Source organism: Talpa occidentalis, unplaced genomic scaffold, assembly GCF_014898055.3.
Source record: "Talpa occidentalis isolate TD23 unplaced genomic scaffold, MPIMG_talOcc4v2.1 talOcc4.14, whole genome shotgun sequence".
Classification (NCBI taxonomy): Eukaryota; Metazoa; Chordata; class Mammalia; order Eulipotyphla; family Talpidae; genus Talpa; species Talpa occidentalis.
In genome coordinates, this window is record NW_023601433.1 from 80,056,812 (window position 1) to 80,079,626 (window position 22,815).

The following is a 22,815-nucleotide window of genomic DNA, read 5'->3' on the forward strand; positions in this document are numbered from 1 at the left end:
GGTCTGCTACACCATGTGGGTCAGCTCCCTGGCCAGGGATCAAACTCAGGCTGTAGTGGTGATAGCGCTGAGACTTAACCCCTAAGCCACCGGGGAGGCCAAAAATGGAATGGCTTAAAACATTAATTACTTACAACCTCTCACAGTTTCAGTGGGTCAAACACATGGAGCGGTTTAGCCATGTGGTTCCACCTTGGGCCGTCTCATGAGGTTGTGGCCAAGATGTCAGCAGGGCTGTGGTCATGATCAGGGGGCGGGGGAAGGGAAAGTTACCATGCCTAGTACAGGAATCCACACATACATGCAGCGCACAGGCTGCAGGACACACTATGACTAGTGATCTGTTTTCTTAAACTCACTCTCTTTAAACTGAGATTTCTGCCCTGATGATCCCTGCAGGGGAGCTAGACATTGGCGCCATCAGATGTACCAGGGTACGTAAGATAATCAGGAGGCTGATAACAAGTTCTAGGGCCTGAATGTGATGAATACCAGAACATTAGCTGTGATGGGATATTCTGATGGGCTGTTTGCTTATGACTGTCTTTTTCTAACCCATTAGAAAAAGGCCAGGTAGAGAGGAGAGGGCAGAAGGGTTTCTTCAGGGTGTTACACCCACCATTCTCCCAGATTGCTGGCTAGTGATCTGAAAAATACAAGTGCTTATAAATTCAATTCCTGTCTCTGCTCATTGGCTTATAGGTAGTGACAGGCAACATCAAGAATCCAGCCTATTCTGGTAATAGTCGTCTAAAGTATGGAAGAAGCTAGAGGATCTGCTTCCAAGATTGTCCAGTCATGTGGTTGGCAGGTAGGGGCTGACTATTGGGGGAAGGCCACAGTTCCTTTTCACATGAGCCTCTCCAAGGGCTGCCTCACAACAGGGTGGCTGGCTTCCCTCCAGCCCATCGACCAAGGTCATAAATATAAGGCCTGTTATGACTCTCTTTGGAGGCCACACATTATCCTCTGTTGGCCCGTCATGTAGGCCTCATTCAACTTGGGAGGAAAGGACAAAAAAAAAGCCTAAAGAGCATGAGATGATCATTGAATGCCAACTTGGAGGTCATCATTCATATCTTACATTTGAGTCTTGAAAGTTAACGTTCTCTAAATTGCCCTCCTGAGGTCAAAAAGTGATAAAGACAGAAATCTCTCTCTTTTCTGCTACAGCTTATCACCTTGGGATCAGTGTAAGTTCATAGAAGGGAGACAATGGCAACCAATGCACTGCAAACAACTCCCTTTGGCTCTGGTCATCATTTCTGATGTATCTTGGTACTCAAGTCAGCTTCCTTCTGGGCTGCCTATTTCTTAGGCACAAAACACTATTACTGCAGACTCTTATCTGTTCCCCAGATAAAAACACTGAACTGCCGTGGAGCCAGGGTCTCAGGAGGTATGGGATAGTTGAGTCAGTAAGGCTAGATCTAGTGGGAATTCATTCTGAACAGACTAGGAAATGAAAGGAGCTTTTCTCTGAATCCTTTTCTCTTGACGTCTCCCATTCTCACCACTTCTCAGTAGAGCGAGACCCCATTCTTCACCACTGGTGCATTTCCTATCTGCAGCATGTCTCACTATTCTACACTCAGTGCATCCTTAGTGGAGCAATACCATCATCAGTTACTAACACTTTAGCATAAATTACATCTTTTACTTCAAGTCCTGTGCTCTCTTATTTTTTTTAAAGATTTATTTGTTTATTTATATAAGCACTGGGTACAGTCAGAAGTGCGAGAGGGTGAGAGGATTCACCAGAGCCAGAGTGGGGAACAGAACAGGCAGACCCATGAAATACACTGCTGAGGGGAGCAGCGGGCAGCAGGAGAGGTCTGCACGCCATGTGGGACCCTCGCTGGTGGCTGGGGATCGAACCGGCACTGCGGAGGCTGCAGGCAGCTTCGCAGCCCAGCGCTCAACCGCTGCGCCACCGGGGAGGCCCCCTGTGCTCTTTTTTTGACACCAGTGAAGACTTATTTCCATTGCACCATATCTCTCTTTCCTTTTTGCTAACTATCTCAAAATGGTCAAAAAAGAAATAGTTGACCCGAGTCAAAGACTCCACCCATGTTCTACCTCAACTTTTTGCTCCTGCATCATCTCTGGTCAAAGTTCCCCTTGGCTCTGCCTGGGTCACTTAGACCCTATGCTGTTTATTTGTCCTTCCAGAACAATTTTCTTCCCTTCTGCTATAGGAAGTCACTGCCTTGGCAACAGTAGTTTAGCCAATGAGAGGCAGCAGCTAGGGAAGTGCTGGGGGAGGTGGTAGAAGGTGTCTCTTCACCATTCTCCCTCCCTTCCAGGCTGCAGTTTGGGCAGTGGCTCTGTGCCTCTAACTATTACTATTACCCCTGTTGAGTAAACTCTCTTTTACAACCACAGGTCAAGCAGCATTCCCTTGCCCCTTCAGTCCTGGCATGTTAACAAGCTCCCACAGATGCCAGACCTTCAGTACTCAATACCCACTTGGTGGTCTCCTTAATCCCACCCAAGCCTCTTCAAATAGTTCTCTAAACCCTTCTCCTTTTTGAGCATGCCATCAGTTTCCTGCTGGGACCCTAATGAATACAGATTCCCTTCCTGGTCCCCACCTGCCTCCTCTTCTCTTCCTTGGCAATAACTGCAGGAATCTGCTCCCAAATTCCTGGATGTAGCAGCCAAATCCACCAAGTGTTGAAAAGCTCTGCCAAAGCCCTGGAGCCTTTGGAGATGATGCATTAGAAGGTGAATAAGGCAAATGCTTCATGAGAGATGATCTCCAGCTGCTGAACGTGCTGATATTTAAAGAGAGAGGGTGGTGTGAATTGGGGAGAGAAAGTGGCTCGCTGGCCAATACAGCTCACTCCTCCACTCAGATGGAGGCAGCTTCAGCTTTCTTCAACCTCATGCTACAGAAACAGCCCCAGCAGGTGTTGGAGAAGATGCCTCTATCCCCAGCACATGTATGATTTAGAGCAGATTCCAGAGATAAGGTTAAGAAATGCAGAGTGCTGAAACCTGGTGGCCCCGAGTTTTAATTTTTTTTAGATTTATTTTATTTATTTATGCATACAAGAGCTGGGTGTAGGCCAGAGGTGCAGGAGGTGAGAGGATTCACCAGAGACAAAGTGGGGAGCAGAGCAGGTAGATTTATTGAAATACACTGCTGAGGGGAGCAGCAGGTGAGACCGGAGAGGTCTGCTGTGCCATGTGGGTAGCTCCCTGGCCAGGGATAGAAATCATGCCACAGAGTCTGGTGATAGCTTCGTAGTGCTGAGACTTTAACCCCTTTAATCACCAGGGAGGCACAGTCCATGTTTTAAAAGTGTATTGATAGGAATTTGAGGTACCATAAGGTCAAATATTCAGGAAATGAATATTATTGGAAAGACAGTTTGTTTCCCACAATTCCCAAGAGGTGGGAACACAACCCAATGTCAGGAGGGGGTAGAGGCTGCGTGGAAAAGAAGAACCAGGGTCAGTCAGGAAGCAGAGGGAGAAGGAAGAGCTACAGGCAAAAGTCCTTATTGTGGTCTCCATCAGAAGGTACAAGCAAGGCAAGAGAATCAGGCCAAGAATGGTCTCTGGGGCAGGAGGCTCTGGGGCAGGGAGAGAGTGGTCCAGAGTCTGAAAGAGATAGTTGGGGTCTGAGCTATGGCTTGGCTGGTTTGCATTTGAAAGCATGTTCATGGGTTAGTTACTGACTAGCTCTAGAATTGGCTACCCCTGGGGTAGCCCCAAGGGTCAGCAAAGCCACCATTGTATAAATGCACAAGGGTGATCCTGGAGGCCAAGGAGACACAAAGAACTTGGACCCTTGGGAACATCAGCTGTGCAGCTAGAATAAAACCAGTTTGTATTCTGAAGCAGCTCCGGACTTTTCAATGATTCTGGGCAATAAATTCTCCTTATTGATTAAATACAAGTCACTTTTATGTCACTTGTCATATAGTCCTCACTGGTGCACAATCCCACCTTCAAAATCCAGCTCCAAATGACTGTCCTTTATTAAGTTTGCCCCAGTCCCCTGTGGCCTTTGAGATCACTCCATGCCCACCTCTGTCCCGAGGCTCCCAACTTGTGTTCGGTGAGAATTCCTCTTCCAAAGACAGCTGGGTAATTTCATTCAATATGTGACCAGTTCCCTCCCCTGGCTTAAACCACTTCATTGCTGCATAACTAGCCTGTCTCTGTCCATCTCCACCTCCATTACCGGAGATCCTTGTGAACAAGGATGGTGTTTGGGGTGATGAGACACAATTAAGGGGCATGTGTGCTGTTTTGGGAGTTGGAAAATGAATGTTCCAGTCCTATATCCAACCTTACTCTACTGTGTGAATGGACTGAGAAGCAGCTCCCCTCAATGTCCTCTCTGAGCAATGAGAGTTACAGCAAGATGTGGTAGTTTTCAATCATGTTCTTTGAGATAGGGTTCTGAGCGGCATCTCTAGGGCCTCTGCAGACATAGAGGGATGGACTGGTAGAGTGACCCCCATCTGCTATTCCTGCTCAGCCTCAACAATAGCTGCTTAATAAAAAAAAAAGAAAGAAAAAAGAAAGAAAGAAAAGCCACTAGAGAAAATGATATCTAAAAAGTAGAGGGATTTAAAGCTGCTTACTAAGAATTTTGGGTTCTCTTTCCCGGAACATAATAGGATAACTCTTCTCTATCCTTTGAATTTAGATAAGTTCATTTGCTTGCTTTAGCTAATGAAAATATGAGTGGAAGTGATGAGTCACTTCTGGGTGAAGGTTTAAAAGAAAGCTTACAGTCCAGGTGGCGCAGTGGGTTAAGCACAAGGCTGTGAAGCTGTCCGCAGACTCTGCAGCACCGGTTCTATTCCCGGTCGGCCAGGGAAATACCCACATGGCGAGGCAGACCTCTTCTGTCTCGTCTGCTGCTCCCCTCAGCAGTGTTTTTGGTCCATCTGCCTGTTCTGCTCCCAGCTCTGTCTCTGGTGAATTCTCTCATCCTCCCATGCCTCTGGCCTGTACCCCAGCTATTGTATAAATAAATCTTAAAAAAAAATAAAAATCAACAGCCTTTTTTTTAAAAAAAGAAAGTTTACACTTCAGCATATTCCAGTATTTCTTGCCATGGTGATCATGAAAACATGTCAACAAGGAGTTTCCATTAACTTGCTTTCTTAAAAAGCTCATGCACACTCCATGAATGAGAAAGTTTTGTTACGTTATATCTTTGAGATTAGGGGCTACCTGTTACTACAGCAACACCTAAACCTATCTTGACTAACACAGGCCCTTTCTGGTTTGACCTAGTGTAATTGTAAGTGGTAACTTATTGAACTTTGTGCCTAGATTAAATGCCAAACACCTTATATACTTCAACTCATTAAACTCTGCCCATAGCCCCAAACAGAAATGCTCTTAGTGCACCCATGTACAGATGAGAGCTGACTGTGGGCACCTCCTCCCAAATCCAAGTTCATTCCAAGCAGTTTGAAAGTGACCACGGTAAGAGTATTTACGCCATGGAAATGAGCAAACTCTGTAAATTAGGACTTTTCCTTCATATTGAAGTGTCAATTGATCACTACACACCTGGTTGGACCCATATTATCAGAGCCAATCGTGCTGAGTCCTAACCCGCTTGCTTAGGGAATTCCCCCGAAGCTTCTCCAGGAGACCCTGAGATTCCCGGAAGCATTTCTAGTTGATGAGAAAGAACCTAAAGTGAGACTTGCACCAGGCAGTGGACTCACACATTGAATTAAGTTAAGAGTAAGAAGAGAGAAGGTGCTCTGCAGGGTGGCTTAAAAATAGGCTGCAGAAAGCAAGAGGAAGAAAAAGCTCCAGCAGAGGAAAATAAGACCTTGCAGGAAGGAGAATAGAGTCTTTAATCTGTGGAGCACATATTTTGTTCAGTCTGCATAATTCATGAAACATAAGAACATCCCGGGGACAGCCGAAGTTCAGGGCAGAAGATCAAATTGACAAGATTGGCTTTGGGGTAAAACAAGCAGGGAAGGCTTGGCTGCCGGAACTGACCTATATTTCTCTGTTTACTCCGCAGCAGGGGCTGCCTCAGCTCATCCATCACCCCAACTAGACTTCACCTGCCACCCTGTTTTTCCTGGGTGTGTGTGGGTGGGGGCAGGTTAGAGCACAGAATCTCAGGCTGCCCCCATGCATCCAGATCACTGTATTCATTCTTGGGGTCATGACAAGAGCAATTCTGCCACTTACAGGTGGAGGGACCTTGGGCAAGTGGTTTTACCTCTCTAAGTCTTGGTTTATTTTCCGTAAGGTGGACCTGACAAGAGTTCCTAAAACCTCAGGCTGGGATGCTTAGTGCCAGGCACATATAAAGTGCCCCACACGTGTGGCCATCCTTTATTACTACGAGACAAAAATACGAGGAATAATAATGATGATGGTTAACAGTGCCAGAGACTATTTTGAGATCTTGGCTTAAAATAAATCCTTTCATTCTCACAGCAAGCAGATGAGATAGGTGCTATTATTGTCCCTGTTTTGGAGGTGACGAAACTAAGACAGGAGAGGAAGTGTCATTGGCTTGAGTCAGAGGTTAGTGGTGGGGCCAACCAGTTACTGAGTCCCTACTAAGTGCCAAGCAGCTTATATACAGTATCGCTCATCATCATCGACATTCTGTTTCCATTTTAAAGATGAGGAAACTGAGGCTCAAAGAATTAATTAGCTAACCCTGGGTCACTGAGCAAGTAAGCAACCAACTGGGAATTGAAGAGTAGGTCTCTGGTTTCTACGTTCTTGTTTCATTCAACCATTCCCAGAAACAAAAGCAGTCACCCTTATTAAAGCTAATTAACATTCATCACTTAAGATATGAAGGACAATGGGCTAGTCCCTTGGCAAGCATTCTCTTATCACAGCAGCTGCAAGAGGCAGGAATTTAGGCCCCAAGACCTTGGCCACTTGTCCAAGATCACGCAGCTAAAAAGCAGCAGAACCAGGATGTGAACCTGGCTGTGCTGGCTCTGGAGCCTCCTTGCTTAGCCACTAGGCTAAATTCTGTGCAACTATAGCCTCTACTCAAACAGCCTTGACCTGCATTAAAGAACAAATCATTCATGATCCTTGTTAAAGAACAAGTCAGAGTCCTCAGGGCAGCCGCCGCCAGGGCCACAGGGACCAAGGGCGGGAAATTTAGCAATAGGAAGATTGGGTTCAACTCCCGATACAAGAAAAGTGGGGATTTATAGCCAAGAAGCAAGGGGGGTTGTTGGGTGGAAAATTACTAAGAGGAAACCGGAGGTCTAAGAGGGGGTATCTGAATAACCAGCCTAGCAGGATTCTTGCTGAAGAGAGGCCAGGGTATCAGACTGCACCTGGCAGGTAGTGGAGGCTGAGCTGCCCTGTTAGATAGAGACCTGGTTAAACCTCCTGCCCCTACCACCCCGCCTCAGGACCCTTGCAGAAGGGAATATGGAAGCCCGACTTTCTGACTGAAAGTTAGTGGAGGACAGCATCTTTGTCACCTGCTACGAAACCCCTTTACTGGTTGATCTAGAAGAGGCTTGAGAGGAAGAAGAGGCAGGAAGTGGCAATTGGTAAACTGGAAGGGAGGCTCAATGTGGGGAATGTAGGGTCTAAAGCTCATGGACAGAAGATATTGGATGGTCTCACTTACAGGGGGAATACAGGGAAACTGAACAAAGGAACAGGAAAAAAAATAAAACTTGCCAGCAAACCACAGATCTGAGCTGCACAGCACAGGAGAGAGAGGGAGGGGTCAGAACAGGGGAGAGAAGAGCACAAGGGACAATGGTGATGCCGTGGTGGCGGGAGAATTATGGGGACTACACATGAGGGCAGAATAGCAGACCAAAATGAGCAATGATGTACGAAAATTAAAAAAATGAATTTAAAAATAATAAAGATGGACAGAAAGTTGGACCGATGGCCAGAGGGCTCTGCCAGCCCACCCTCCCTCTCCTTTGGGAAAACTCCCCTTCCCCAGAAATCCCTGGACCGTCCCAGGTGTGTCCTGGAACTGAAGATTAAAATGGTCTGGAAAGATGCCTCAGTCTCCTGGTGACAAAGAGGCCCCTCCCCCAGTGTTCCCCCCTCCCCAGAGAGAAGCAGCTGCGGGGACCTCCCCTGGAGACACCCCTCCTTGGCTTTCTTGGCTAGGAAGATTTATTAAAGCAGAACTTTCTGAAATGACAAAATAAAGGTCAGAGGCTGTCTTGCAGGCAGAATCTCACAGAGCCAGTCAAGAGCTGGAGGAGCAGTGGGCTCCGTGCACACCACCCCCACCTCCCTGCAAGGTCGGTGGAGGGTGACCCAGAGGCAGGGTCCCCGGGAGGGAGGAAATGCCACATCTCCTGTAGGTGCCGGACTGAATTCCAATGCGCAGAGAAGTCTGCCCTGTGGGGCGCTCGCCCTCCGGAACCCCAGACCTGTTCAGGCAGACAATTTGTCACTGTGCATCTCTCCTGCTTACATCTCAAAAGGCTCCTGGTTCCCACAGGAAACCTTGACATTCCTTACGTGGCCTCCCTGACCCTGTATGATCTGCTCCTCCAGACCTGCCCAGCCTCATCTCGCTCTCCTCTTTGCAACATTCTAGAATGACATGTGCAGCGCCCTGCCTCGCCTGGCTGTTTCTGCAGGCTGGACTTTACTGGGGCTGTCCTCTGGGGGCCTCCCTTGCCCTGCCCCTCCCTTCCACTACCTCCACCAGCTTGAGCCAAATCATCCTTGGAGATCCTCCTTCAGGGTCGCCTTCCGCCCCCAGCACCGGGTGAGGGGCTGTTACTCTCCTTGGACTGCCATAACCAATTATTCCACCTGGCTGGCCCCAAACAATAGACATGTATTCCTGCAAGGTTCTGAGGCCAGAAGTCTAAAATCAAGGAGTGTGCAGTGACATGGTCTCTCAAAGCCACCAGAGGAGAATCCTTGCTTGTCCCCTCCAGTCTCTGGTGACTCCCGGACCCCTGGGCTTGTGATTTGCATCACTGCTTCCCCTGCTTCATCTTCATGTGGCCTTTCCTTCCGTCTCTTGGCCTCGTCTTATAAGAGCCCTCTAAGCCACTAAGACCTTGTCTAAATAATTACATCTGCAAAGACTTTCTTTTCAAAAAAGGTCACATGCTGAGGTTTCCAGGTAAACATGTATTTTGGAGGGAACAGATGCTCCCCAGTACGAGCACTTTGGACCAGTGCGGCAGGTTCGGGTGATGAAGGGAGGCTTCAAAAAGAAACTGGATCTCTGAGGTTGCTAACGTCTCTCACGGGCAGATCTAGCATCTGGGGAAAACTGCTGACTGACACCCAAAGGCAGGGATCCAGCCACCCCCTTTCAATTTCCCTATTGGGGTGAAGCCTGAGCTTGTGATACCTTTTCTCAAGGTCCTGATGACTCCTCCCATTTGGTTACCCCCTTTGAAACAATCTGGCAGCAGAGGAGAAAAAATCAACACCTTTAAACAGAACTATCTGCTAATAAAACTGAAAGCAATAATGTGTCACTTTGAAAGCATGAGCCTACGTTCCTCAAGAAGCTTTCTATTCTAGTAATAACATTGGGCTAGCAAACCGCTTGCTTCTCTTACTCACTCTCTCATCTGTGCATTGCCAAATAATGAATGTCAAGTCATCTTTGGGAGTACGAAATACCCAGGTGGCCCAGGCAGTTGGAGAGCAGGCACATTATTAATTCTAAAAGGCAAGGGGGAAATGAAACAGTGAAATGAAAGAAATGAAACTCTAAGGGAGTGATGGAGTCAGAGACTAGGGCTAAGATTCGCCTTCATCACTTACTGACTTGTGACTTTGTGACCTCTTGTGCCTCAGTTGTCTCATCAGTGAAAAGGGGATACTATTCACACCCCTTTCCTAGCTAGTTTTTGGAACCAAGTGCCTGGCATAGAGCGAGCATCTGAATAAAAGCTACCTGGTGATTTTTTTTTAAATAATTTTTTTTTGACTAATCGTGTCTCCAGTTTGTTATCATAATTCTGAAATGGCATATGTTTAGATTCTAAAATAAAGCAAATATACTGCGGTTTCTTGTCATCAGGAGTCAAGGCTTTCCATTTAGATGTGGTATATATCCACAATGGAATACTATTCAGCAATCAAAAAAGATAAACTCATGCCATTCATAGCAACATGGATGGAGCTGGAAAGGATTATTCTCAGTGAAATAAGACTGAAGGAAAAAGAAAAATATTGGAAGGTTTCACCTATAGGAGAAATGTAGGGGAACCAAATAAGGAACCAGGAAAAAATAATTATAATAAATTAAAACATAAAATTAACAGGCAACTATTAATCAGGGACACTCTTCAGGGGAGGAGGTGGGAGAGGGATCAAAACAGGGGAGGGAATGTGTTCTTCCACAAGGACTATGGTGATGGTGCACAAGTGAATTGGTGGTGGGACTTTTGCGGGGCCTACACCTGAGAGGAGAAAGCAGGCATTGTACAAAAAGGAAGAATGTTGTAAAAATACATATAAAAATATTTTTAAATAAAAAATAAATTAAAAAAAAAAGAGGGACCTCCCTGGTGGCACAGGTGGTTGAGCGCAGCGCTAAGAAGCTGTCCGCAGCCTCTGCAGCACCGGTTCAATCCCCGCTGGCCTCAGAGCAACCCACATGGCAAGCAGACCTCTCCTGTCTCGCCCGCTGCTCCCCTCAGCAGTGTGTTTAATCAGTCTGCCTGTTCTGTTCCCCTCTCTGTCTCTGGTGAATCCTCTCACCTCCCGCGCATCTGGCCTGTACCCCAGCTCTTGTATAAATAAAAAAATAAAATCTTAAAAAAAATAAAATAAGAGTTACAAAATTAAAATCAAAATGAAAACAATGTATACTCAGTTTGAATTAGAAATATCAGTAGGAATTTAGGATGCATTTTCTCAAAAAAAAAAAAAAAGTCTCTTCAAACACCTAGAACCAATCACTAAGCTGGGAATAATGAAACTGCTAGTTCCCAGATTGCGGTTTCAAGTACCATTTTCCCATTCAAAGAAATCAGGGTTCCTTGGGAAAATGACTGACTCCTGACCTTGGGCAGAAAATACACAAAATAGGGCCTCCCCGGTGGCGCAGTGGTTGAGCGCCGGGTTGCGAAGCTGCCCACAGCCTCTGCAGCGCCGGTTTGATCCCCGGCCGCGGGGCAAGGGTCCCACATGGCGCGCAGACCTCTCCTGCCGCCCGCTGCTCCCCTCAGCAGTGTACTTCGTCAGGCTGCCTGTTCTGCTCCCTACTCTGGCTCTGGTGAATTCTGTCACCCTACCACGCTTCTGACTGTACCCACTGCTTGTATGAATAAATAAATAAATCTTTAAAAAAAAAAAGAAAAGAAACAAAATATGCCTGGAAGTATAATCATACCCAAGGGTACGATAGCAGTTGAACAGATACTATAAATTGGAGACATTCAGCAGGGGTGGGGGAGGGAGAGGGATTAAAACAGGGGCAGGAAGAGCACAAGGGACTATGGTGATGGTTCACGGGTGACTTTTGGTGATGGGAATTCTACGGGGATTACGCCTAAGAGGAGAAAGCAAACATTGTACAAAAAATGAACAATGATGTAATATATATACACATATGTATATATACATACATACATATATTTTAAAAAAAGCAGTGGGTACATAAGGGCATTTCCAAAGGAATGAAGGACCAACTTTAATAGTCTCCCTTGAATACTGATAATGTAGTGCAGCTTTAGCACATCTGATATATTAAAGATCCAGGAAGTCATAATGGTATAAACAACTACTTCATTTTCATTTAATCCTCACTTAAATGCCTTCAGTCCTCACTTAATTAGCTGCTGTGTCACAGAAGAAACTGAGGCTCAGAAAGGTGAATTCTGTCACCCAACGTCACCCAGTTTATAAGTGGGGGAACAGAACTCCAAGCCAGGTCTGTGACATTGCAAAATTGCAGAAAGTACTCAATAAAGCTTAACTTTCTCTCTACTACCCCCACTCCATCAAGTCTATGGGAAGGCAGATAATAAATGATGAGAATGAGAAACTATTAAAGTTTCATCCTGCTGTCTCTATTCCCTGGTTACAAGCAACAGATGTTGGCGGTTGAGTGTGTAGCAAGATATATATGTAAAATGATAATGATGAGCCAATTATAACCACTCTTGTGAAAATCCATGAGAGCCATAAAATGGTCTTTGGTTTTAAAGTGGTGACTGGCAAGATGTTTCCCAGGTACTTCCTGATTCATGTCTGTACCTTCCTGCCCCATAGACCAAAATTTCTTCAAGTGTGGTTGGGAGCCATTTTTACCCATCACCTAGGGAACTATTTAAAAATGCATATTCATGGACCCCTGTCTCAGACCTACTAAATCAATCTCTGCTGGGATGGAGGGGGGTGGAAGCTGTAATAGTACTTTCAGCCAAGTTCCCTGGAAAAGATGCTAAATTTTGAGAGGCACTACCTAACACCCCCTACTTGCACAAGAAACACCCTCCAGCCTCCATCTCTCCCACTCAGTCTACTCTGCACAACAGCCAGTGATCTTCCTGTAAGATAAATCTGAAGCAGCGCCCCTGTGGAAGTTTCCAGTGCCTCTCCAGTGTCTTTAGGATAGAGGTCAAGTATTTAAATACCTAAATGATCTCCATTCTTGCTTGCAATCAGCCCCACACCCCCTAGTCCCCCCCCCCAATCATGGGAATTGTTGAGCTTCTCTGTATCCACTCATGCATCTACTACACTTCCAGGATACCTGTGCCCGCCCTAAACTCCAAGCCTGCCCTTCTCTAGCTCTCCAAATCCTATTCATCCTTCAAACACCTTCTGGATTCACCCACACTTGACCTTTCTTGAGGTTTCTGAGTTACATCACCCCTTCTTATTCTGTCTCATCTCTCTAATGGCACATTCCAAGAATTTTAGCAACTATCAGGTTGTGTGCCTGGTACCCACCCCCTGTACATCCCTGCAGAACACAGCCGTGTCATTTTCACCACTGAATCTTCATCACCTGGTACAGTTCCTGGCTCATTGTAGGCTCACCCTGTAGGCTGATTAAATGAGTTAATGAATGAATGAATGAATGAACAAAGGGAATTCCTCTCTTCATATGCAGTTCGTCATGGTATATTCCTTGTCTACCCATCCTCTGAATGCTTCCTTTGATTTCCTCCCTCGTCAATAGTCAATAGCAGTTTCCTTGTTCACTGCCCCAGTGGGTCAGGGCCATAATCTTGGCAAAGGAGGCCAGGGTGGGTAATTTGTCTCCCAGATACCCCCCTTTAACCTAAATATCAATTTGCTCATCTGTGACATTCAATGGTCTGCAAACTCCTTTGATAGGTATGAGCTCCCTAAGACAGCCCTGGGAGGCAGACAAGGTTATTCTCTGAATGCCCGTGATGGAAGTGTGTTTATACAGATTACTCAGGGTGCCCATTCTGACCACACCCTCTGTTCTGACAACCCTTGCTAAAAGCTGATCCCGAGTAGCCAGTGGTGTCATAAGCTCCCCACTGGCCACAGCTGATTGGTCCAGGACTGTACACTCTATTTCAGTGAGTCAATCTGGTTCTCTCTTGGGAATTTGCACTGGAAAAGAAAGAATATTTCCTTAAAGGTCATTTTTGGCATTTTTTAAAAATTATTTGAGTTCAGCCAATGTGCAGAGAAAAGCTGAGAGGAGTCTCTAGGTGGGCACAGAAAGAGAGAAAGAACAGTCTTGGCTTGTGATCTCTTTTCAGTGCCCTGATGGAGACTCCTGTGAGAAGCCGCTCAGAGTCTCTGGTCTTAAGAGCCTCTTCATGGTCCTTCTGGTAAAACCCCATCTTGCTGGAATTGATTTGTATAAGTTTCTGCTCCTTGTAACTACACAGGCCTTGACCCAGATGGGATCACTGGGCTGTGACTCAGAGACCTTAGTGGCTTTGCCACAGAGTGACTATGTGACCTCAGGCATACTTCATCCCTCGAGACCTCAGTTTCCACTCCTGTAAAGTGGGAATAGTGATGATACCTACCAGACAGGACCAAATGGGTCATTTATGTAAAAGCATTTTGTGACTATGTAATGATTAAGTGAAGTAACTTGGTCAAGGCCGCCATCTTGGTGGGAGATTCAAGCGTCAAGATGGCCGCCAATGAGTGAGGTACTAGAGAGGGACCCAGCGCCCTTCAACCACAAACCCCTCTCTATGAACAGCCTCTTAGGAGTGGAGCTATGTGTGGCTCCTACTGGAGACAAGAAGAAGGGCACAGTGGCTCTCCAGAGGTCACCAGCTTCCAAGAGACCCCAGCCTGAAGACTAAGCCCGGGTCAGTCCAAGGAACAAGGGGAGCTTCTCCCTCTGTTTCCACCAAAGCACAGGCTTCTCTCTGAGACTGTGAGCTCCCGGGTAGGCTGGCATCTGTTTTACTAAGTTTTATGCCCAGAGGGCATAGGGTCTGGCACACAGCAGGGCCTCCTGAGTGAATGTGTCTGTTCCTGTGTCTCTGTCGCCTCTTATCTCTTTTAATGTCTCACTGACTTTCTCTGTGCTGTGTCCCTACCTCTCCCTCCCCTAAGCCACCTTGTCTTTCTCCTCTCCTGTCTCTTCCTCCCTCTCATCTCCCATTGTCCTGCGTCTGTCTCCCGCTCTCCCCCATCCTTCCTCTCCTCTGCACCTCACCCTGCACACTCGCACCTGCCCTACACCTCTCCCAGCACACCGTTCCCTTTGTCTTGCCCCCTCCCGTTGCCTGGCAACCGCCCTCCCCGCCAGCCCCGCGGAAACCATAGCAACCGGCAGCCAGAAGACGCGGACCATTCATCTCCCTTTTGTGCCCTGCGCTGCACGTGGAAGCTCCAATTACAGGTACTCTGTGGCGATGCCTTTGTCCGCGGACCATTCACAGGGGAGCCGGCTCCCGGGCCCAGAAGCTGCTGAGCTCTTCTGCACAAAGAGGCTATGTGTGTCCTCCAGGCCCACCACAGCACACCCCTGGCGCAGTGCTCAAGGACAAAAAGACCTCGGAGCTCTTGAGCTCTGACACCCAGGCTGTGGGCAGGGAGGGCAGACAGGGGAGCACCTGGTAGGTGGATCCCAGACAGGCTGACCTGGCAGCCTCCGTCACATTCACTGATTCCAAGGATTTGATGCGCACACGTCTTTGGAGGGGGCAGGTGGGACACCATTCAACCCACTGCCCATGATTATTTTTCTCTACAATTAAAGTGCAAATTCTGGTCCTAGAAGAGAAGCCACAGGGCAGAATAGGATGAGATGGGGAGCAGAGAAGAACCTCTCCCCCCACCACACCCCACTGCTGGCTGTGTGTCCCAGGATCAGCCCTTCTGTCCACAACAGAATCCTGGCATATGATGTTCTCTCTAACCAAGATCTCCCCTTTGCACACTTAGCTCCTACTCTACCTTCAAAACCCAGCTCCATTGCCCCTCCCAGGGTAAAGCTGCCCCTGCCCGCCCCCTTCACTCACCCCTGAGCTCCCTAAGTTATGAGTCCACATGCAAAATTGTATCTTTCTTCTATCTATGGGCTGTTGTGACAAATCACCACAAACTGGTTGGTCTAAGTCACACACTTATCATAGTTCCAGAAGCTAGGGATTGAAAGCAAGGTGTCAGCAGGGCCAAGCGCCTTGTAGGCTCTAGGAGAGGATCCTTCCTTGCCTCTTCCTAACTTCTGAAGGTTACCAGCCATTCTTGTTGGTCCTTGGCTTGAGGCAGCATCCCTCCCAATTCTGCTTCTGTCATGCCCGGCCTTCCCAACAATTTCTCTGTCTGCTGAGGACAGCAGTCACTGGTTACGTCTCACCGTAGCCTAGTACGCTCTCATCATAACCTGATTATACCTGCAAAGAATCTATTTCCAAATAAGGTCGCATTCTGAGGTTCAGGATGAACATGAATCTGGGGAGAGCAGGACTATTCTACCCAGTTACAGATGGTTCATTCTTCCTCAGGATGTATAAGCCCTATGATCACAACAGTCTTGCTCACCACTCAGCCCCCAGCCCCAGCACGGTCCAGTTAATGGGTCCGTCTGTTTAGTAAGTGGCCAGCGAGCAAGAGTTGAGCATCCGGGCCTCCCTGGTGGTACAAGGGGTTAAGCACCGCACTATGAAGCAATCCACAGCCTCTGCAGCACAAATTCGATCTCCTGCCAGCCAAGGAGAAAACCACATGACTTGGCAGACCTCTCCTGTCTCACCCGCTGCTCCCCTCAGCAGTGTAGTTAGGTCAGTCTGCCTGTTCTGCACCCTACTCTGTCTCTGGTGAATCCTCTCACCCCCCACATCTCTGGCCTGTACCCCAGCTTTTATATGCATAAATAAATCTTAAAAAAAAAAGAGTTGAGCATCATGAGCTGGGTTGTCTTTGTGTACCAAAGAGGACTAAGAGGATCCCTTCAGAGGATGATGGAGGAGGCACCCCCATCTGGAACACAGCTCCAAATCTGGTGACCATGTGTCTGAATTCCTGGGGTTGCTGTAAATTACCATAAATACTGTGGCTTAAAAATCACAGACATGGGTTCTTGCACAATTCTGGAAGGCAGAAATCCACAAGCAGGTGTCGGTGGGACCGTGCTCTAGGGGAGAATCTTTCCTGGCTTCTATCAGTTTCTGCGGCAACAGGTGTCCCTTGGCTTGTGGCTGCATCCCTCCCATCTCTGCCTCCACTTTCATATGACCTTCTCCCCTCACCTGTGTCTTCTCATAAGTACACTTGTGATTAAACATCTACCCAGAAATCCAGCATAATCTCAAGATCCTCAAAGACATCTAAATCACGCTTTTCCAACTAAAGGCACATTCACTGATTCCAAGGATTTGATGGGGACCTATCTTTGGGGGAGGCACTATTCAATCCACCACCCCACGATAACTTTTTGCTGTAATTGAAGTCCAAATTCTGGTTTCTAACAATTTATTTACAATCAATATTTATGAGGACCAAGAGGCCACAGTTCTAAAAATTACCTTATTTTTATTGAATTTTCACAATGACCACGAGAAGGTGAAAGCTTTTATTTCCATTTTTAAGTGGAGGCAATTGAGGGGGGAGAGGTGAAGGGATTCCACCCCCTCGAGTCACAAAGCTGGGGATAGGACAGAGCCCCCAAATGAGGCCTGCTCTCCCTTCCCTCCCACCCCTGCCCCAGTCACGTCCCTGTGAAACACTTTCATTCTCCTGTTTCACTGGCTGCCTGGCCTCTCGTCCTCAGCTTCCCTCTTCCAGAATGGCCCTTTTTAGGAATCCTCCCCTGACCAATGATAAGCATTGTCTACATTCCTAAGTCTCTGTATTCCTATTAATGGCCCCAGCATGTTACCAATCACCCCGTCTTAAAACTTTGCCATTATGTGGTTCCGAAGCATCCTCTATTTATCACTCAGTGTATACTCATATCTTCTTTCTCTGATCTGTGGATCCTTGAGGGTCAGTGTTACATCTAGGTCAATACTACATCATCACAGCTTCCCGTGGAGCCAGTCATTGATCAAGAGCGCCGTAAACATTTATAAAAGTGAAGTCAAATGTGTAATGGCATTGTCATAGACTTAACTGAAACATATCAACTTCAGTTACATTATTTTTTTTTTAAGATTTATTTATTTGCATATAAAAGCTGGGGTATAGGCCAGAGGCGCTGGGAAGGGGTGGGGGCGATGAGAGGATTCACCAGAGACAGAGTGGGGAGCAGAACAGGTCGATCCACTGAAATACACTGCTGAGGGGAGCAGGGGCGAGACAGGAGAGGTCTGCTGCGCCATGTGGGTCAGCTCGGAATCGAATTCATGCTACATTGCCTGTGGATTGCTTCATAGTGCTGAAATTTAACCCCTTGAGCCACCAGGGAGGCCCCAGTTACATTATTATTAACTGAGTTCCACCAAAAGCTAGTGTTGAGCGGGCTAGTGGACACTTACTTCTGGGATTCAAATAATGGCAAAGTTTTAAGACAGGGTGATAGGGAACATGCTGGGGTCGTTAATAGGAATACAGAGACTTACCGGTGTAGACCAATGCTTATCAAAAATTAATGTGCTCAGGAGCACCTGGAACTTGTTAAAAATGCACATCCTGATTTAGTTGGTCTGTGGCAGGACCTGATATCCTACCTCCACCAGCTCTCACTTGATGCCAATGAGCTGGCTCCGGAGCAAACTGGAGAAACAAAAATGCCATTGTTTTGAGCAGGAGGTCAAAGATGATGAGTTCAATTTGGAAATGCTAAGTTTGAGTTGCTGATTCTCAAATGAATATTTCAATGAGGCAGTTGTATACACGAGACCAAGCTTTGGCAATGGGTGTGGACGACCGCTTTTCTCCAATTGGGCGTGTCATGTCAATTGTTGGTGAGTTTGTGTCCAGGGAAGGGGAAGGGGGAATATTGCATTTGGGGGAAGGAAAAAGAAATCACAAAGGAGCAGTTGGTGAGAGACAGAAACCAGGATAGAGCAGCCACAGGGACATCCAGCCGTGGCAGAGGACACAATGAGTCAAGGGCTTGCTGAGAAGTGTATAACCTTGAGATGAATGTTGTATGAGAGCACAGGGGTGAGTAGCAGACACTGTTGATCCGGCTCCATGTGCCCTTGATCCAGCTGAATTCACTTGCATCTGCAGCCAATATGCCCCCATGCACAGCTTTCCACCTGGAGCACCTGTGTCTGTCTGTCTGTCTGCCCGCCCTGAAGACTTCCTCCAGCCACAGGTTAGCTTGCTTGGCCTCAAGTAAGCTCAACGTGGAAGTGTAGGGAGTTAACATCCAAGGGGCAGAGGGAGCACCTCTTAGCCAATCCAGTGTGGAGTGGACTGATAAATACCCCAGTTCTCTAGGTGGTTCTCCATTGTCTAGGGGCATGATCTGAGGCTTGGCTTCTAGGTAGAATGAAGCTCCACTTGCCCACAGCAGCAACCCCCTCGATCACAGGCCTCTGACTTCCTCTCTTCCCCTCTTACTCTCCATTTCCTTATTCTCACTTCCTCAGATCACTTCCCTCATAAATTCTTTGCAGCTATATCCTTGTCTTGTGGTCTGCTTTGGTGGGGAAAAAACTCACAGGGAAATAGGTTAGCTGCCAAATTGCAAGGGATTAAGTCCTGAGTGCAGACACAAAGAACAAAAGCATTAACACAAGAAATGGGGGGAGTTTTAAGTCAGTCTGGTAAATAACTCATCCACTAGCCCAGGCAAATACGGCCTGAGCCAGGCAAGTGATTTTAGTGATTGGATTCACTGATTTCTTTGGGGGTAGACCATACAAGCACCCCAAACCCCAAATCACCAACACCACCAGCCCACTTTAACATAGGTCCCCACACAAAGAACAGACGCTGTCCCAGGAAATAGGCAAAGCTTGCAGAAGGGGGTAGAGCTTGCCTGGCTTGGTTCACATCTCTGGAGAGTCTCTGGGTGCAGCTGAGGTTGCTGCTATATATAACGCACAAGCACAACCAATAAAACTGATTGTAAAGCATTTTGCAGATCCAAAGTGCCACATAAATGCTAAATAAGAAAATTAATCTTAGCTACAAAGAACTCATGTTGTGAGACTGGAGTGGTTCTGAGATGGTGCCAGGGGAAAGGGCGTGTGTGCCATCTCTCACCCGCCTCTGCCTTCACTCTATCTCCATCCAATGTGTGGGTATGCACGCCACTGCAGGAGCTCCCACATGCAACACACACACACACACACACACACACAGCAGCCCACTCACATGCACAGAGAGACTTCCATAACTTTGCATGTACACACACACACCCCACACTACCCTACACCTCATATATGCACCCAGAGACAGTCTCATAGTCAAACATACACACCCAGGTGCACACCCACACTTCCACAAGTGTTCACACACATGCATGTGTCTCACGCACATCCCATCTTCTAAATGGCCCCTTTTTGCACATGTGTCCATATAATCATCCCTGAGGATCCCTCACACACACACCATCTTACACAATTTCACACATGGCCTTCATACATGTTGTCATATCTCAGATCTGTAAAATCAGCATAATAAAACACTTCCTTGTACGGTGTTTTGTTTTTGCATAGAAGAACTGGGGTGTAGGCCAGAGGTGCAGGGGTGAGAGGATTCACCAGAGACAGGGTGGGGAGCAGAAAAGGTGGATCTTCTGAAATACACTGCTGAGGGGAGCAGCAGGGAGACAGGAGAGGTCTGCTGCACCATGTGGTTCACTCCCTGGCCAGGGATCGAATCCAGGCCTAGCAGTGGTGATTGTGCTGAGACTTAACCCCTAGGCCACAAGGGAGACCCTGTAGGGTGGTTTTCAACATCAGAATGACATAGGAGGCTGTTCTGAAAAGTGCTGTCACTGAGGAAGCACATGGCACTGGCCTCCCTCCCTCACCGCTGTGTCAACATTTTGCAGATTTTCTTTAAATACCAAGAGGACCGAGACTTTCTCCCCATCCAACGCCTTATTTTATTTTCTTCTTTCCTTTTTCATAATGTAATGATTTCTAGAACCACATGTGCATTCAGCTGTTTCTCATCAGGTTTGTCTTGTTCCCCTAAAAACACACCCAAATAAAACAATGTTAACAAAGAGAGTTTCTTCTTTTCCCTTCGAGTTTCTCGAGTGATAGAACTCATGTAATGCTCTGAAGTATGAACATGTCTTCTAGTTCAATTTTTTTGTGCACGGACTATTTTTCCACCAGGAAGAAAAAAAAAAAAAAAGATGTTTGTCGAGAGAACAACCTAAGCAGCTGATATTTCCCTCTGTTCCTTGTCATAATAATGAGATTTTAACGTGTCATACCACATTTAACAACCTCCTGATGAAGCTGGTACCATTTGGATTCCAGGTTTTTTTCTTTTTATTTAAATTATCTTTGGAAGCATAACATATATTCAGAGAAGAGCACATATCGTAAGCGCAGGGCTTGATGAATATGCACAATGTGAGCACCGCTGTAGAGCCAGGAGCTCAAATCACAGCCCCCCACGTGGACCCCCGAGGCCAAGCACCATCCTGATTGAATCAGCCTTGTCAGTTCTGAACTTCATAGAAATGGAATCATACAGTGTTAGGATAGGCAGAATCATGACACACCCCCCACCCCCATCCCAAGATGTTTGTGACCAGTCCCCAGAATCTCTCAGTGTTACCTTGTCTGGCAAAAGGGACTTTGTGGATGTGGTTAAGTCAAGGAATTGGGATGGGGACATTGTCCTGGATTTGTCCAGTTTGGAAGTTGCAGCCCAGATGGGTAAAGTCTAAGGTCACAGGTCACACATCAAGTGGTGGAACTTGAACCCAGGCAGAACGTGAAGTTAGAAGCTACACTTTGACCCCCGCTCCAGAAGGGAAACCTGGGCTCTGAGAGATGATTTGTCCAAGATCTGATGGCATGCTCTTCCCAGGATGCCACTCCTGTGCCAGCTCCGGGACAGAGGAAGCACATGGCAGACTCCTCACTGTCTCCCACCCCAGCCCCAGGGACAGGAAATGCTCCATCCTCTGCTGTCTGAGAGAGGCTATGGTGTCTGGCACCTGCTTACCAGCTTCAGAAGCAGGGCTGAACTTACAGCTGCTGGAAAGTTTCCCTCTGCTGCCAAAGGGGCACCAGCCATTCACCCCCTTTCTTCCGGGGGAGCAATATTTGAGCTGGTCACTGATAATATGGGCTGAGAGAGACATCTTACAAACTGCTTAATTCACAAGATAAGGAAATTTAATACCTGGAGTGATACCAACTAGACTTTATTGAACACCTACTATGCACTATGCACTATGCACTGACAAGGTGCTTTTGCATTGTTTTCTCTCTAGCCCTCACTGTGGTTTAGAGACAGAGACCATTAAGGCCCCTTTATTGAAAAAGAATAGAGGCTGGGAAGGTTTGCTCAGAACTGCACAGTCAGAATCAGAAACCAGAGTTTTCTGACCCCAGAGCTAGGGTGCACGCCCACTGACTACATCCTCCAGAGAGGGACACTTTCTTGTTCCAGTTATTCTCCACGTCTTAGCAGGTTGAGGACAAAGCTCCAGCAGCCCAACACCAGATTTATCTTAAACACCATGAAGCTTGCTTTGCAACTAATGGTAGACACAGATAAAAATGGGGCGCAAGGCCAGAATTAACAAAATTAATAATAGAGACTTGTATGGAGGCCAGATGGTTGCCTGTCACCATTTACTCCTCCCTCTTGACTCAGTAAAGTCTAATTGGTCTCAGCCATTCCCACTTCCTCACCAGGGATAGGTTTGGGCATGAGACATGGCACTTCCTTTCTGGTTTCAAAGGCTTCTGAAAGATATTACCTTGCTCTTCGTTCCCAGATGTTCTATGTGATGCCTGGAACCACAGCAGCCAGTTTATCACTTTGAGTAGAGTCGGACATTGTCAAAATGCCAATTAACTAACCACAGAACCAAATGTCTTCCAGAAAATCTCTCTTAGCTAAGTACATTGAGCCAAGGTTTTCTATTATCTGTAGCCAGAGGCATCCTCACTAATACTATGAACCTTAAAATTCTGGCGTCCACTGGCACGGGTCCTAATCCCCGCTCCCCCATCAACTAGCCATGTGACCTTGGACTTTTCTCACTGGACCCTTCCGAGACTTGAGCCTCCTCTGTGCAGTATGGTGGGTAATAATAATCCAAGGTCACTGTGAGACTACAATAAGAGGCCCAAAACCAAAATCAAAAGCACTTTGCTGATAGAAAAGCTCGAGGTATAGCGAGTTGTTATTATCGTTGCTGATATTATAGACTCTGCAGGGTCAGACAAAGCCCAGAGCCTGCCCTTGTTCCTAGCGATGGGCTCAAGGAAGGAAGCAGCTGCACACACTCAGATAAGGCCACATTTGCATTCTCCCAGCCAC

The 22,815-nt window shown here is 47.0% G+C and overlaps 2 long non-coding RNA genes across 2 annotated transcripts in view; one reads left to right on the top strand and one right to left on the bottom strand.

Moving 5' to 3' along the window:
* LOC129145804 (uncharacterized) overlaps nt 1-22,815 on the bottom strand; it is a 108,851-nt gene that overhangs the window by 63,401 nt on the left and 22,635 nt on the right. The window lies entirely within an intron of this gene.
* The window catches only part of LOC119245309 (uncharacterized), a 28,118-nt gene continuing 20,016 nt past the window's right edge, over nt 14,714-22,815 (top strand). Inside the window, exon 1 of the long non-coding RNA XR_005125261.2 lies at nt 14,714-14,794. This is a non-coding gene — a long non-coding RNA (uncharacterized LOC119245309). The remainder of the gene's footprint in view (nt 14,795-22,815) is intronic.